Source organism: Schistocerca serialis, chromosome 5, assembly GCF_023864345.2.
Source record: "Schistocerca serialis cubense isolate TAMUIC-IGC-003099 chromosome 5, iqSchSeri2.2, whole genome shotgun sequence".
NCBI lineage: Eukaryota > Metazoa > Arthropoda > Insecta > Orthoptera > Acrididae > Schistocerca > Schistocerca serialis.
In genome coordinates, this window is record NC_064642.1 from 702,154,784 (window position 1) to 702,171,724 (window position 16,941).

General features: G+C 42.8%; 1 pseudogene; it reads left to right on the forward strand.

Moving 5' to 3' along the window:
* Positions 1-13,870: 13,870 nt before the first annotated feature.
* On the forward strand, positions 13,871-13,988 carry LOC126482536 (5S ribosomal RNA; annotated as a pseudogene).
* The last annotated feature ends 2,953 nt before the right edge of the window (positions 13,989-16,941 follow it).

The window sequence follows — 16,941 nt, forward strand, 5'->3', positions numbered from 1 at the left end:
TTATTTACTATTTCTGAATGATTCTTGACGTATTTTTGTTTTCATATTGGTATATTCTGACATATTTTATAGATTATATTAAAAGTTCTCACGATATATTTTATGTTTGTGTAAACGCCAGCATTCTATAATATTGAATGTTTGTGTAAACGGTTGCACTCTTGGTCATGGAGTTCAATTCGGTTGTTTTCGCTGTACGTTTGTGTCCGTAGTAAAGTTACTTTCAGTTCTGAGTGTTGTATTTCAACCCTGCTTTCGTATTTGGACTTGATTTTGGTAACGTGACACTGTTTGGCGGAGACGCTAGGTACTTCAGAACAACTACATCACCGTGGCTCCATTTAAGCACCATATAAGAAGACATGGACAAGGACCAGAATACAGCCAGTACACTGTTTCGAAGGTCGACATATTTAGGAAACACATGAAATTCTAGCTAGCGGTAAGTCAGCAGCACATGAGCCATCCATCAGTGTTTTCCGGAGACGCTGGTCAGGACCAGACGAAATAGATGAAAAGATTCGACTGTGCCACCAAACACAAGAAGTTGGCTCATAAAGGGGTTCTCGGAAAAAGTATTCTTTTACTTTCAAGTCAGCTTAGCAGAACAACAATTGCAGAACAGGCTCCATCATCATGGTAAAACGACACAGTCACACATACAGAATAGCACTAGATAAAACCCGACCACCAGTAATTGTTTAGTATTTATCATTTCTGGAGGTTTCTTCACATATCTTAGGTTCGTAATGTTTGTATCGTATATTGTGAAATATTCGATGTTTATGTCAATACCAGCATTCTGGTAAATTTGGTGTATAAATAGCGGCACTCTCCACGCAGGAGGTTAGCTCTGTTCTGGATGTACGTTAGTGTTTGTAGTCAATGAGCTGTAAATGCTAAGCTCTGTATTACAGTGACGATCCTGCTTTCCCAACTTACTTGATTCTGGATCGTCTTTAGCTCACGTAAGCTACTGTCACAGCAAAACGCATATAAAGATGGTTCCATTGAATACAGTAAACCATTATAAGTTTATTTTTGCGTACCTAAAACCGTGAGATAACATTTACCTTATATTAGTGACGCAGCCCAGACCTTGCACAGGTAACACGATGTATCTATGGTAAGACGACTTTTCTGGCGCAGTGGCAATTTTGTTTAGAGGCCACTGCGTAGCGCACACTAAGAATTTCCTAAGAGGTGGAGTATTATTTTTTACTTAGTTGTCTGGCGTCTGCAGTGACATCTCGTGGGAATGGTGGGAGCTGTGTCTGTTATATGCTTCAAACTATAACATTTCTAGATGGAAGGAGCAAATTTGGTTTTCTTTTAATATTTGAATGTTACAGTTCTGCATCAACCAGTTTAGTAGAATTCTCAAACCGAGTATTCAGCGCTTGCGGGACTCTATTATTCGTAAATAGTCAAAGATTTTCTCAGAAAGATAAAACGTGTTTCTGTGTTTCTTTAATATAACAGTTTCTCTCCCGAAGCTGCTATTAACGATTTTATCCTACGATAACAGTACAGATTTTGTTGCCTAAACCTTCGAAGTGATTATTGTGAATATAGATAGCACAAGTTGTCACACAGAAAGAAGTGAATGACATTCTCTCTCTCCCCCCTTTCTTCCTCCTGCTTTCATTAGTGGCATTAGTGACATGCTGCTCAGGTAGTAGACGGAACGAAACTGACAACCGACGCGTCTCTAAAGCAGTGGCAGTGTGCGTGGGTTTCGCGTGGTATGAATAGAGTGACATCTGGCATTAAACCCCAATTAATATCAAAGGACATGTGACGCTGCGCAATTATCTGACAAGCTCGTGAGCTGTCTAGTTATAGGATCTGACATTTATAACGTCAGTGAATAAGAAGGTATCTGCACTCAAGACAGCTGCAGAATGACGTATTCGTTATTCTCTCCGCTAAGACGAGCATGACTGTCTTCCTACTTCCCTTTTTTTGGCTTGTCTTTCATTAAAAATATTTTTCTTTAGCGCTTAGTAAGACTGAGTACTATAAAGTTTCAATATCAAGACGTTATCCGTGGGCACAACCTTCAGAATATGAAGTAAATAATTTTAAGCTAAACGAAATGTTAGTTTTATCTTATTACCTTCAATTGTTTCATTATCTTTGTATCTGCTGTTTTATAGGTGTGGTTATACAATTATATGAATCCTTCCTCTCAGTATTACGATTCTGTGATCTGGCTTTACGTCTGATAGATGATGTTAGCCAAGAAGTGAGCTTCGTGTTCGTTGTTTCCTTCTCCTTAAAAAAATAAGGTAGCTGAATTAAGAATATAGTCACAATATTAATCATTTTAGATCTGTTTTTCGTTAAATCTTTACTCGAAAATTCATATTTTAAGATAATTATCATACATCGCCGAAATAACTTCAATCGACGATGGCAGCGGAGAATTTATTACAAGGTAAAACATATTTTTATTTTATGAAACATACGGTACAGAACACTCTTTTGCGGCCAGGATGGAAAGGAAACTGGTTGAATCATTTGAAGGAAGTACAGAGGAAATATATGACTATATAAAAGCTAATGTGAAAATCATAGCAACAGAGGCGTTGGGTAAAAAGATAGCAACCACAACCGTGCAGCAGAATGGTGGTCAAAGGAACTAGAGGTCCTCGTTAGAGCAAAACGAAATGCGTTCCTTCAGTGGTTGAATGATAAATCAGAAGAAACAAGATCAATATACAAGGAAAAGAAGAATGAAGTGATGAAAAAATAAGGATGGCAAAAAATGAAGCATGGGAAAGAACATGTGCCAAGGTGAATAGCAAATTAGGATTTGGGAGATCAAAAGAAGCATGGTCAGTATTAAAAGGGCTTCGACAGGATACAAAAAGCAAAACTAATCTCCAACTGATAACACAAAAGGAATGGGAAGAGTATTTCCAAAAATTATTAAATGAGGACAGAAAAGAATATCTAGAAGAAGGAACAGTGGAAGAAAAAGGACATGAAGATGATGAGATCCAAATTTTAGAAAGTGAAGTACTTCAGGCGTTGAGAACAGGAAAGAATGGTAAATTACCGGGACTAGGCAATATCAATCTGGAGTGTCTGAAATATGGTGGTGACAAAATTGTGACACTGATAACACAGCTCTTCAACAAAATGATACATGGACATTCAATACCCAATTAGATGAAGCTAGGTTACATTAATACAATATTTAAGAAAGGGGATCGCAAAATTTGTTCTAACTATCGAGGAATTTGTGTTACAAACACATTAATGAGAATTTTTGCGAAAGTAATTGAAAACAAACTGGAAAAAAATTTTAGAACCCAAGAAGAACAATGTGGATTCACGGCTGGGAGATCATGTGTAGACCATATTTTCACATTACGACAGATTTTGGAGAAACATGGGGAAAAATAAAAAAATATAGGATTAATTCTCATAGATCTAGAAAAAGCGTATAATACTGTTCCAAGAAAATTACTTTGGAGAGCACTACATATGGCAAACATAAGCCCTTCCTTGATTAAAATAATACAACAGATGTATAAAGATAACATTTGCCAAGTGAAAGTTGGTATAAACTTTCACAGAAATTTAGAACAAGCAAAGGCCTTTTACAGGGCTGTCCCATGTCACCATCATTACTTAAAATCTATATAGATATTAGCCTTAGAACATGGTCTCGTAAATGTAATAGTATGGGATTAGAAATAAGAGATGGAGTTTACCTACATCATTTATTGTTTGCTGATGATCAAGTAGTCGTAGCACAAGACGGGGAGGATGCTAACTATATGTGCAATCAACTAGTAGTAGCATACAAAACTTGGGGTTTGAAGATTAATTACCAAAAAACAGAATACTTGACTAATGATTCAGATGACCTATACACTGAAGGAAAGAAAATCAAAAAGATAAACACTTTCTGTTATTTGGGATCCATTTTAGAAATCGAGGGAAAATCAGAGTCAGAAATCAATAAAAGAATTAGTAGCGGACGGAGGGTCATTGGGATGCTTAACTCAGTCTTATGGAGCAGGAATGTAATGAGCAGAACTAAAAAATTATTATACAAATCCATATTAGAGAACGGAGACCTGGACAATTAACATGAAGCACATTAAAAAATTACAAGCTCTAGAGATGGATTTCTGGAGAAGATCGGCAAGAATCTCCAGGAAAGAAAACATAAGGAACACGCAAATAATAAGGAGAATGGAAATAAAAGAAAGAATGTATGACGTAATGGACAGGAAGAAATTACAGTGGTACGGGCATGTACGACGAATAGAGAAAACCAGAATACCAAAATTGATACTGGACTGGCGACCGGAGGGGAGAAGAAGAAGAGGACGACCTATAGCCACCTGGCTCCACAATGTACAGCACACAATGAGGAGAATGGGCGCAGAGGAAGAGGACACACAAGACCGAAACACCTGGAGGAATATTTTGGAAATATAGTTTAAGAAAGTTTATTGTTGGTATTGTAATTTCCAAGTAAATTATTATATTGGAGATAAGCCTCTGTAATGAGGAAAAGCTCAAAATAATAAATAATATAACATAGGGTATGCACTAAGTATAAGGATACAAAAGAATGTGTGCGACATAATTTTCTCCCGTTTCAGAATGCAAAAGAATAACATCAAGTCTGTATCGCGTATCTATAAATTTCTGATTTAAAGAAAATATACCAATATTTAATAGAAAACTCTGTGTGAAACGTATCGAGAGAAATCACATGCACACATTCTACTGAAGCTGTATTAGAGCAATTATTTCATACTTCACAAGAAAATTACTGATTTAAAATTCCCCCATCGAGTTTAACGGCAAAAAAGGAGCGTGATACTATATGTGAAGAATTTGGTTTCATAAGTCATATTTGTAACAGTTTGATGCCAATAGTCATCTCTTTCTATCTTGGGATAATCTGTTCATGTTTGCGAATCAGCAGCCGGCCTGGGTGGCCGAGCGGTTCTAAGTGCTTCAGTCTGGAACAGCGCGACAGCTACGGTCGCAGGTTCGAATCCTGCCTTGGGCATGGATGTGTGTGCTGTCCTTAGGTTAGTTAGGTTTAAGTTGTTCTAAGTTCTAGGGGACTGATGACCACAGAAGTTAAGTCCCATAGTGCTCAGAGCCATTTGAACCATTTTGCAAAGCAGCAAATAAATACCGGAAGTGTTTAACCTTTTGGCTTGCAATTTATAGACTCCATTTATCCCTAGGCTATTTCCGTTTTGTTCCACTCGGTGGCAAATTAGCTCAGACCCTTTTGGTGGTTTTGGATTGTCATCAACTTCCATCTATTTTTAGCTCTACCTATTCATTTCGTAACTTATATACCACATCGGTTTTTTTCATTTCTACGCCGCTCCATTTAAAATTCTTCCATCTTTATGATCATATTATCACAATCTACACGTCACTGCCATGAAGTTTGAGAAACAATCTCCTCAGTTCTAATACTTACGAGGAGTGTTCAGAAAGGAAGTTGATATCGGTCGCGAAATAGAAACCAATCCGATGAAGCCTTCCGCTTATGTGTTACGCAGTGTCTCGAGTATGCCCGTCGGATGCAAGTTGCCCTTTGCAGTTCTGAGCGCACAGTAAGCATGTGGCCTAGAAAACAGTGTCTCCCGCTAAGTATGGGTGCATGCCGAGAGATTTCACCTAATTTTATTAATCCCCACATAACGGAAGTGTCATGCATTTCATACTTCATGTTGATTCTCGGCCACACACTGCATGGGCAATGAAGATGCTTCTGCAGCGTTTTGGATAGGAAGCGTTTGATGGCTCTCTATATAGCCGGGATATGGAACAGACAACGGGCAGCAGACCAGGGTGGAGTTTTGGCGAAATAACCGGCGGCTGCCTCCTATGACGAGAACATTACAAAGTTGATACAAAGCTACGACAGATGTCGAAGTCGGAGCGGTCACCATTTAGAGAAGTAGCTGTAAGGTGCAGCTAACTGTTGCAAATAAAACATTTCTGATTTTCAACATGGTTTCCATTTCGCGATTGATCGGAAATTACTTTCTGCACAACTCTCATCATACAGAATGATCTCTACTGCTTAAGTTAAGAATTAACGTATTATTTATTAATGTATTATTTATTCGCCCTCTCGCAACTATTTTTCGCTTTTTTTTAATTATTTGTTCGTAAATCTTCTAATCATGTTCTATAAACTATGTACCTATTTCTTCCATCATCGACTACACAGTTCTCGCATGGTGTCACTCAAACTGACAAACAAATAAATAAAAAAGCCTTTCTCCTTCAATGCTAACTTGCTTCTAATGACCTAGTTGGGCCAGCTTGTGAAATATTGCCTGCTTTCATGCTTAGTGACAAACTAATCCCTGCCAATTAATAATACACAGAATGTAAATACGCAGAGTTCAAGAGAACAATGTTAATAATGCGTCTGACTCGAACACATAAAACATGGAAAATGGTGCCACAGAACACGCTTATACAAATTCACCGCAACGGAACAAAGAATGGCCTGCATATCGAAATATAGTATAGTGCATGTAAATGAATATTTAAGTAAATGAAAGGTCGTTTAATACAAGACCAGGTTCCTAAGTGACATTTTACACCCATGATCAAAAACAAATCAGAACACAAGGTCCTCCATGAGTCCTGATAACATGTTCTATGCGTGATGATATGGATGTGTATGAGGCGCCAATGGCATCCTGTCCTGTAGGACAGTCTGCTGTGGTTGGCACTGGATTACAGCGCTCCACCCGTCGTTCCACCATATCCCACACATTTTCGATTGGCAACAAGTCTGGTGATCTGGCGGACCAGGGCAAAAGACTGACACCCTGTGATACCAAGAAGGCACGAGTACGTGGCGCAACATGTGCTCGTACGTTGTCTTCCTCAAATATGGCGTCTGGGGTGTTATGCCGCAAGGGCACGGGTACGGGTCGCAGGATGTCACTCACGTAGATTACAATGGTCACCGCGCCCTGGCCAACTGTGATTTATGGTTGTACCTAATAGCACCACACCCATAAGACCTTAAGTTGGCGCTATATGTCTTGTGCGATTGCAGTCACTGTGATGCTTTTCCCCGTGTGTGCGGCGGACCTGAACACAGCCAGGATTCGTCTGAAAACATTTTCTGGTGCCCTTCCTGCCCTCAGTGACGTTGTTCAGCAGACCATTTCCATCCACCATGTTGCTGCACATTGGGCGAAGATAGGCGGAGAAGTGGACGATGCGCACGTTAGCTATGGCCTAATAAATGGCTATGGACTGTCGCCCCTGATAGCGTACAATGTGTTATACTGTTCCACTGTTGTACCAGAGACGAGGAGGACGCAGATGTGTCCTGCAGTGCCATTCAGATTAGGTGTCGGTCTTTTCGGGGGGGGGGGGGGGGGGGGGGGTGGTATCAGTGGCGCGATCTGACCCATCTCATTCTATTATACGGCCTCTCTGAACCAGTCTGCACACACTCGTTGCACTGCCGAAACACTTCGTCACATACGAGCAGCAGTTTCCCAAACGGATGAATCACATTCTCTCGTGTCAATTGCGCCCGCTCGCAGACGGTACGGTTCGCGCATACGTCTACGAGTTATCCTGCACGTTTGCTCAAGTCACACTGATCCATTACCTTCGGTTTATAGGGATGACGAGAGTCGCAGCCACATTTTACCAGTAGGTCGTGTTGCGCAGCGATATCGATGTTCACCTTGAACCCGTGAGCCTACATGGTTCAAATGCTAATCATTTCTGCAAAACGTAGTAATGTGCTTGTCCTGTGAATATAAATGTCGTATATCTGGTCGTTCAAGGTGTTCTGTTTTTTTTCTTCTGAGCGTGAGCATATCTTGGCAGTTCAGTGAAGCGGTGCAGCAAAAAGTCTTACATCATCGTCCAGCGGTACATGATACGTAGCCCTCAAAAAATGGTTCAAATGGCTCTGAGCACTATGGGACTTAACTACTGTGGTCATCAGAACTTAGAAGTACTTAAACCTAACTAATCTAAGGACAGCACACAACACCCAGTCATCACGAGGCAGAGAAAATCCCTGACCCCGCCGGGAATCGAACCCGGGAACCCGGGCGGGGGAAGCGAGAACGCTACCGCACGACCACGAGCTGCGGACACGTAGCCCTCCCTTAATCAGTTCTTGAAAGCTAACTAGCCTGCAAAGAGATTCTAATGATTAGTGCTCACTACTAGCTACCAGGCCTTACTTCGCAGGGGTAGTTTTAGGTATCAACAGCCAGATGACTTATATGGAGTAGCGTATTTTGTTTGTGGGCCACTGCGTAGAGTTATGCATAAATTCCAGAGAACAACCTTTAGTACTTGAATATCATGACTTTCATACAAGTTATGCGCTGCAAGCAGAGAACAGCAGGAAAATTGTCTGGAGGCGTGAATGTTATGTGTTCCGTACTGAACTGGATTTTGTAGTGACATGTCATGACAATGATGAGAGTATATCACAATGTAAGTAATATGTTCACAACAACAGTAAATAATGTGTGTGCATCATGAGCATATGTAGGCGTGTGAGTGATTCAGTATGCATCGGAGGTTGGTTGAGGTGTCATAAGTAAAAGAAGAAATAAGAAAATAATAAGGAAGATGTACGTGTTTGGGTCGTGTACAGCACTCCTCTTGTGAAGCATAGTACACATGTGATATAGTGTTGGTACCCCCTGTCGCAAATCTTTGTCATATGTCGCAGAGTTTTTATGCAAACTTCTTTGACATGCCACGGAAGGAATCGTGTCCACATCTAGGTTTGATTCAAGGAATTCAGAAAGCTAAAAGTTAAGTCATCTAATGCACTCCTGAAAGAATCTACTGTATGTAAGAGTAGCAAAGTTGCTGACATTACGAAAGTAGTTTTTCGGAAGACGTTTTACTTGCAGCATAAAAAATAAAACACCATATATTTTGGATGCGCATGTTTTTTCGGTGTGCGGATTTTCTCAAACTATTGGAGGAAAATATTGTTTAAAATATTTGATTATTTCAGATTGTAAGACTCACATCACAGCCTGATGATGTGGTACCACCTCTCCGTTATTGGTCATATTTATTACTGTACTTCAAAGCTGAGTAACGCACTGCTCATTGATCGAAGAATTTGCTGTGAATTAAGAGCGCGAATGGAGATTGCTTCCTGGCAGAAGCAGAAATTGGCAGCCTGAAATTGTCTTCATATTTAGAAATGCTTATCATTGAAAGGTGGATGCTAGGTTAAAAGTGAGAGTGAAAAAATCTGACCTATACAGGATCCAGTCCCACAGCTTTCCGATTTCCATCCAAAGCCCACTAGCGCACCACCAGATACAAATTAGATTCCACTTTCCGTGTTCTCAGGCATTGCAGTTCTCTCGAGTTAAGGCAACGGTTCGCTATGGGGAATGACATCGTCTACACAACTTAGCTTTAATTTACCATAATTCAGTCAATTTGTGTGAAATATTTATAAATTATGTACAGAAATCATCCTTATGAATCAGTGCATCAGTTAACCAAAAACGAATCAAAATCCTTACTGGAGTTCATGAGCTTAGCGTTTGTATACGGACGAAAGCGAGAAAACGATTTGAATTTAGGCTATTTATGTAGAGATTCTCAGTGCGTACTAGCACAGCAATGGTGCCTTAATTCACAGTGTCTGAAACCCTAGAAGCCGTTCTTCTAACTTGGAATCTGTTGAATCTAGTTAAAACATCTCTGTTATCACATCGGACAGTTACCGCCGTCGCTACGTCCATCGCTACCAGAGTTCACAAAATCGACATCGAGGGGTCAGCTTCTCCTGCCAAAGACGGACTGCTATACAACGACGAAGCTATCAGAATAAAGACATCGCCAGGATCTGCTGCAGTCGCAATCTACGCAACAACGCCTGCTACTTTCTTTCGAACGTCCTCTGGGGCTTTTAACAACACTCCAGCGCCACAAACGACGCGGCCGACCGCCAGGGCCACAGGATCATCACCACCACCGCCAACTCACCCAGCACCAACCACATCATCACCATAAACGTCATCAGCTGCAGCGTCGCCAGCTACAGCATCAGCAGGAGCAGCCACAACATCGCAAGCCATACAAACAGCTACAACGCATACACTGATACCAGCAGGTAAACATTCCCTACCCTCAATCATGTTTGCTTCTTGTTTGCTCCTCGTTCTTGCTCCCTCTTATCAATATGTTTTTTGTTACATGTATCATCACTGCCATTTTTGCAACCAGTAACATAGTAAATTGTGGTTCTTCCTCTGATTCTGCTTACATTGCTTGACCATCTGCATACTAAATCTGGTTTACCCTTTCTCTTCCTTCTATTACGTCTCTTACGTTTTTTTAAATATTTTCATTCGTTGAGTTATTTGTATTAATGTTGAGTCCTCGCCGCCAAATCTAAGGTCCTGCCCACTCATCGCGTATAGGGTGCCTAAAGGATGCAGCGTTCTCGGAATGCTATATAACAAGTCAGGCAAATAACATTAGTAGTTTTATTTCAGTAAAGCAGATTGACAATACTTAGCTTTGTATTTAGAACAAGTGTCGCAAGCGATGGGTCACATGCAAACAGTAATGTTCTTCTCTATAGAAACAATGAATATAGATCACTAATAACTGTTCTCTCTGCTAGGCCGTGCTAATACTCTGCGAATGCTGTCCACTAATGTCAGGCCGAGGCTGGCAGGAGCGGCGCTTATATTCAGTTCTCGTAGAGGTCGCTCCTGTCGTGTCGCTGACCTTGTCAGTGGACTACTGGCTGACGTCGCCTCACTGCCTTCTCTGGTCTTCCATTCTTCCTCTTCGTTCCGGCGCTTGTGGTTAGGCCAGAACAATTAATGCGCTGTCATCGATATACGTCCGAATTCCATGGTCACCCTCATGAAGACTGATAGTAACGGTAAGCGTTGCGGTTGCAGCTTTATTTATGACTTGACACAATCAACTCCCAAAATTATTTTCATTGAAATTGACACCCACCGTGTCAGACTCCACTCACATATTTCAGTGCCATTCTCGAATATGAAAGGACTACTGGATTAGTGAAACTGTGGGGTATGTACTGTAACATGCCTGAAGTGGTCAATCGGAAAGACGAGAGGCTGCATTCAATACGTGTCTGACAAGCAATTTTAAACGGTGGGGAAACTGCGTAAAAGCTCGAGTCAGCGGACCCACCGGCAAGCTAACTTCCGCTTCACCCAACCAGCACACAACAGGGAGTTCAATGGAACAACGTAGGAGGTATTGGCGCCCACTACCAATTATACATTGAGCTGTCAAACTACACACCATGCTGGACAGCGACAACATGATGAGGAAAATACACGGCCTGAATTTATGTCAATGGCCACAAGGCTGAAAATTCCACTGGTGCCCTTCAATTCAAGTAATTGAGTACAGTACTTGAAAACACACGATGTTGCTCACGGGAATATCCCAACAGCCGACAACAAACTGCAAACGACACAATGTGAACAATCGTGACTTGCTGGTAGATTAAGTCAAAACGCAACTTTCACGTCCAGGATCGGTGAGCCACGAACCTCGTAGCAATGGGAAGAATCCAACACACTCCGAAACCACATAGATGCCGCCAGCGGGCCCGGCCAAACTACGCGCCGCGGAGATTTCCTCGCTGCTCCACGCCAACCGGCCAACTGCCCTGGCCCGGAAACTGTGAAAGAACCAGTTTTACGTCTGCCGATGAGACTACCAACCAAACGACCAACCAATCGTCGTCCCACTCCAATCTCCCCCTGTCGTGACAGTTCATGTGTGTCGGCGAGCACTGGCTGTCGGCGTCTCACCGGCGCTCCGTCCCCAACTTCACTGCTGCTGCATCCCAACTGCACTGCTGGTCTGTGTCTAACTGACTGCCAGACACACGACGATCCGGAAACACAATCAGTCGCTCTGTAGATGGTACGACAGTGCACTTACCGATACGGGCTGCTGCTGCCACTCAGTGGCAAGTGAGGCAGGAAGTTAGTGACGCCAGTAATTGGAATGAGAAAACGAGGCGGCAGTACGGTAATAAAAGATGACAAACTTTAAATGGCATGAACATGGGCTGTGCATGGCTCACCAGCCACTTGTGTTGTGGTGTTAACGACAGCCTGCACACAAGACTACAATTCCCCAGCCAGGCTGCTATTGGTCTCTGATCTATTGCACGGGATCACACAGAACGTCGCGCGGAGTCCATTACTTGTTCTTGTATGGCAGACACAAATTAAAAGAGGCTACGATCAGCTTGGTCCACAATAAGGCAATGCTACCTTGTTCACACGTGGTCAAGGATATTTTGACGTTGAGTATGCCTGACCTTACGTTCCCACCTTGTTGAATGGCGGAATGTCGTCACATCAGAATGCTCCATTAACGCGAATGGGGATATTGCGCTTTGCGTTCAGCTGAACAAACAGAGACCGACAACGACGCCCCCTTTCAAGCTCTTTGGGTTGGTGATAATACTCACACGAATCTGTGGCATCTTCTTGTCTTTCACAGAGGTCAATAAAGGCACTCTTTACGTCCGTTATATACTCTACCAGGCCTGGTAACAACACTAAACACAAATGACCAGGTGGTCATTCTTCCTGTCACAGAGAATTGCAACTCTTATAATCTACATACCCAGTGTTGCTTTGTATGTGAGAACAACATTCGACCATGTCTTCAGAGGGCTTCACATTTTTCAACAGACAGCGTATTACCTGTACTTCTAGACATGCAACCTAACTTACACCATTTGCCCCAGTTGCGGATGATTTTAAAATGCAGTAAAAATTTTCCGGGAGTTTTTATTTTGCCCATTCTATACAGGGTGACCAATAAATGTCGTGACAAACTTCGAGCGGTTGTAGAGTGTGTTTTGAAGAACAAATTGAGGACAGGCGTAAACGTCACGCTACGACGCTACAGTTCATCGAAGTCATAAGCGCCGGCGCTTGCCACGAAACCACCTTTCGGCAGCAAATGTGTACGTTGACGGACCGTAGGTGGAACGTGTGGAAATGATGTTTGATAGTGAGCGCAGCTGATTGCCACGATCGCTAGTGAGGAAAGATGAAACTAACTGCTGCGTTGAAAGGCACTGTCTCCTACGAATGCGATGCTGTGTTGCCATTGTGGTTGACGATTTCGGAATCTGGATTCCATCTGCAGTTTATTTTTCTTTTAAATCCCTCTGAAATCTCAAATGTTTATCGATACACAGGAGAAAAATATACTACAGGTGGATAGCCGTGTCCGAAACGGTCATCCACCGAGGCAACAGAACACCGCATTTATAGGAGCAAGGCCTGTCTACGCGGCACCTGGCTCCATAGCTCCAGCTTTTCCATTGGTAATCGTGGAAGTCAGTTGCGATCACTGAATAACAAACAACTTTGGAGGCGTTCCGCTTATGGTGTGTCAGCGTACAAAGTCACATTTGCTGCTGAAGGAGTGGCCTCGGGGCGCTCGCTGGCGCCTGTAACTTCGATGCCCATCCGCGTCGCTGGATGACGTTTCCAGTCACGGGCTCCTGTCCTCGAGTTGTTCCTCAAGACATCCTCTACAAACCCTCTAAGTTTGTCGCAACATTTCTGATACACACTACATAATGTCCAATAGTATATTTCGTGTAAAGAATAGAGGGTGGGGGAGGGGGGTTGACGTGGCTTTGGGAAATAAATAATGCAAGAATTATTGTCAAAGAAGTACACGAGTTTACATACGTTGTGACATGACAGTGTTAGGACAGTTGTCAAGATAACGCATTACATCCTGTTTAGCCGAAACTGCACTGAACACAACAATATCAAATTTAAATAGAAGGTTCTCTGCAATTTGGGGCAACGGCCTTGCCGCAGTGGAAACACCGGCTCCCGTCAGATCACCGAAGTTAAGCGCTGTCGGGCGTGGCTGGCACTTGGATGGGTGACCATCCGGGCCGCCATGTGCTGTTGCCATTTTACGGGGTGCACTCAGTCTCGTGATGGCATTGAGGAGCTACTTGACCGAATAGTCGCGGCTCCGGCCAAGAATACCATCATAACGACCGGGAGAGCGGTGCGCTGACCACGCGCCCCTCCTATCCTCATCCTCAACTGAGGATGACACGGCGGTCGGATGGTTCCGATGAGCCACTTGTAACCTGAAGACTGAGTGCTTCTTGGCCAATATTACGACAAATTCGGTACTATTCAGGATGACAATCAAGTCTACAGAGGATGGTTAGTTTTTGCGCCAAGATGAGCAAAAGATTACTCAAGGCTGCTCGAGTTCGCAGTGGATGCAAGCTGGTGAACAAAGTTTACGCCTCTGCTAGCAGCATTTACCTTAGCTGAGGTGAGCTGTCGGCTGCAGGGCTGCTCTCACCCTCTGAAATTCCTATAAAAAGCTAATCAAAATCTTTATTGATCTTATCAGCAGAAACTGTCCTATGTTTCTCGTTAGGCGAGGAAACATGCTCACATCAATAGTCTGGAATTATGGCGATATGCATGTGCATAGATGGAGCAGCATGTTTACTACAATGCCCTCTCAGTTCTTGCAAGAACAATTAACTACGTGGCTGTTTGGTTTCTCCGCTTCTGGAGCTCAACGACTCTTCAGCTAATTTCTAGCTGAATGCCAGCCGAAGTGAACGCAGTGTCCACACAAAGTTCCTCTTTTGGCGTCGTACAGAGCACGATGCGCCCTGTTCTACACTTGACGCTGGTTCAGAGGAGAGTCCTCGAAGTTTTCCTTTCATCTTGTGGAAAACACCTCTGTCAATCGTAAAGGGCCTATCTTCAAACTGCATCGAAATTTGTCCCTTTCTGCTCCTTCCGAGTTTATTCCAGCCTGCTCCTGACACCTAAAAGTTACATGCATGTATCACGAGCGCACCACAGGCATTTCACGTGATCAACTGCATCGCTGGTCTGTTTGTATCCATCTGGAAATTCCCCAATGCAGTTTTATAAGGAATTTCTCCATAGAAAGCAGCGCTGGCCCACTACCTGCAATCCTCGATGTATCGCTTGGCGCGTTCATTGTCCCTTTTGCCATGGGTCACCATCCCCTTTTTAAAAGCGTTCCAATGTACTCGGGCCATGACAGCGCAACCTGCGTCTGTCTCCAAATTAAAACTTTTCTCGAGCAGCTTTTTTCACCTTTTGCTCATTGACATGCAGGATTTGGGTTCAGTGTGTTAATACTGTCGAATAGAGCGTCATCTCTTTGCATTACATACTGCACATTTTAATAGGCAAATCTGCTCATTATCGCCAAAGTATGTCGGGTGACATACTCATTTACTTGTTATGACGTATAAAATCTCTCATGTAAGGTGCGAAATTGACATTCATTCAATCTGCCACCTTACAGGAGGTTGACGTGGCTTTGGGAAGTAAATAATGCAAATAAAATTGATCATTAGAAAGCTACAGATAGAAATACTGAACGTATCATTTAAACAATAATATCTGAGAGAACCTGCGATCTAACAAATTACACTGAGGTGACAAAAGTCACAGGATACCTTCTGGTTCGAATCCTGCGTCGGGCATGGATGTGTGTGATGTCCTTAGGTTATTTAGGTTCAAGTAGTTCTAAGTTCTAGGGGACTGATGACCTCAGCAGTTAGGTCCTATAGTGCTCACAGCCATTTTGATACCTCCTGATGTTGTGTTGGACCTACTTTTGCCTGGCATAGTGCAGCAGTTGCACGTGGCATGGACTCAACATGTTGTTAGCAGTCCCCTGCAAAAATACTAAGCTACGCCGTCTCCACAGCCATCCGTAATTGCAAAAGTGTTGCTGATGCATGATTTTGTGCATGAACTGACCTCCTGATTATGTCCTGTAAATGTTCGATGGGACTCATGTCGGGCCATCTAGGTAGGCAAATCATTCGTTCGAACTTTCCAGAATGTTGTTTATGGGGCATAGCCACCCATAAAAATTCCATCATCTTTTGGAATAATGATGTCCATGAATGGCTGCAGATGTTCTTCAAGTAAATGAACATAACCATTTCCAGTCAATGATCCTTGTAAAAACAGCGCACACCATGATGGGGCTACCATCAGCTTATACAGAGCCTTGTTGATAACTGGGTCCATGGCTTCGTGGGATCTGTACCATACTCGAACCCTACCAACACCTCTTACCAGGCCGGCCGGTGTGGCCGAGTGGTTCTAGGCGCTTCAGTCTGGACCCGCGCGACCGCTACGGTCGCAGGTTCGAATCCTGCTTCGGGCATGGATGTGTTTCATGTCCTTAGGTTAGTTAGGTTTAAATAGTTCAACGTTCTAGGGGACTGATGACATCAGATATTAAGTCCCACAGAGCTATTTGAACCTCTTACCAACTGAAAACGCAACTCATCCGACCAGGCCACGGTTTACCAGTCTTCTAGGGGTCCAACCGATATTGTCATGAGCCCAGGAGAAGCGCCGTAGACGATATCGAACTGTTAGTTAAGCTACTCACGTCGGTCGTCTGCTGCGACAGCCCTTTGACGCCAAATTTTGCCACACTGTCGTTTCGTATACGTTCGTCGTACATATCTCATTGGTTTCTGCTGTTATTTCACGCAGCGTTGCTTGTCTGTTAGCACTAACAACTCTTCGCAAACGCTGCTGCTCTTAGTCGTCGCCTGCTACGTTATCCGCGGTGAGAGGTAACGCCTGAAAAGTTGATATTCTCGGCACACTCTGTACACCATGAACGTCGCAATATGAGGTCCCTAACGATTTTTGAAGTGAAATTCTCCATGGTGAAGCGTGATTTATTTTCGAAGACTATTGTTAAGAAGTTATTTTATTTACTAGCGATTCATCAAGAACATTAACACATTTCATCACGCTATGTAAGCATGGAAGTAGTTGCCAGGGAGTAACTGATGAAATCATAACCAAATTCCTTTTAAGAAAT